The 461-nt window shown below is 31.7% G+C and overlaps 1 long non-coding RNA gene across 1 annotated transcript in view; it reads right to left on the bottom strand.

Moving 5' to 3' along the window:
* Positions 1–69: 69 nt before the first annotated feature.
* The window catches only part of LOC119591699, an 802-nt gene continuing 410 nt past the window's right edge, over positions 70–461 (bottom strand). Inside the window, exon 2 of the long non-coding RNA XR_005230377.1 lies at positions 70–208. This is a non-coding gene — a long non-coding RNA (uncharacterized LOC119591699). The remainder of the gene's footprint in view (positions 209–461) is intronic.

A 461-nucleotide genomic window follows, 5' to 3' on the forward strand; every position in this document is an offset into this window, starting at 1 on the left:
CGACAATACAAAAAAGAAAAGATACTTACATCTTCCTGAAACAGAGTTGTCTGAAGCTTTTAAACACCGTTTTTTGTTGTTGTTTTTTAACTGTTAACCAAAGTCATTTAATTTTTTTTCATTTTAAGTTCTTCGTTTCGGAGAGTTTAGCTTTTATGTTCCAGCTTGTTATGTTTGAGGAATTTAAGAAAAGCAAGGAATTGTAAATCTTCATTGTTTTATCAAACAATTCCCGGGGAAAAAATACGATTAGATAACCATCGGCAGAATAAAATATTAAGCTTTTTGAAAAAATTGCACAGAAGGAGAGATCAAAGAACTTTTATAATTTTGTTTACTGATGTTTGTATTTGCGAAATCACCGACGAAAATGATTTGATTATGAACTAAAACCACCGGAGCTTCAAAATGCAACATATCTCTCCTATACATCGAACCAAATTCAACTCTACCATTCCCGC

Source organism: Penaeus monodon, chromosome 29 (assembly GCF_015228065.2).
Source record: "Penaeus monodon isolate SGIC_2016 chromosome 29, NSTDA_Pmon_1, whole genome shotgun sequence".
Classification (NCBI taxonomy): Eukaryota; Metazoa; Arthropoda; class Malacostraca; order Decapoda; family Penaeidae; genus Penaeus; species Penaeus monodon.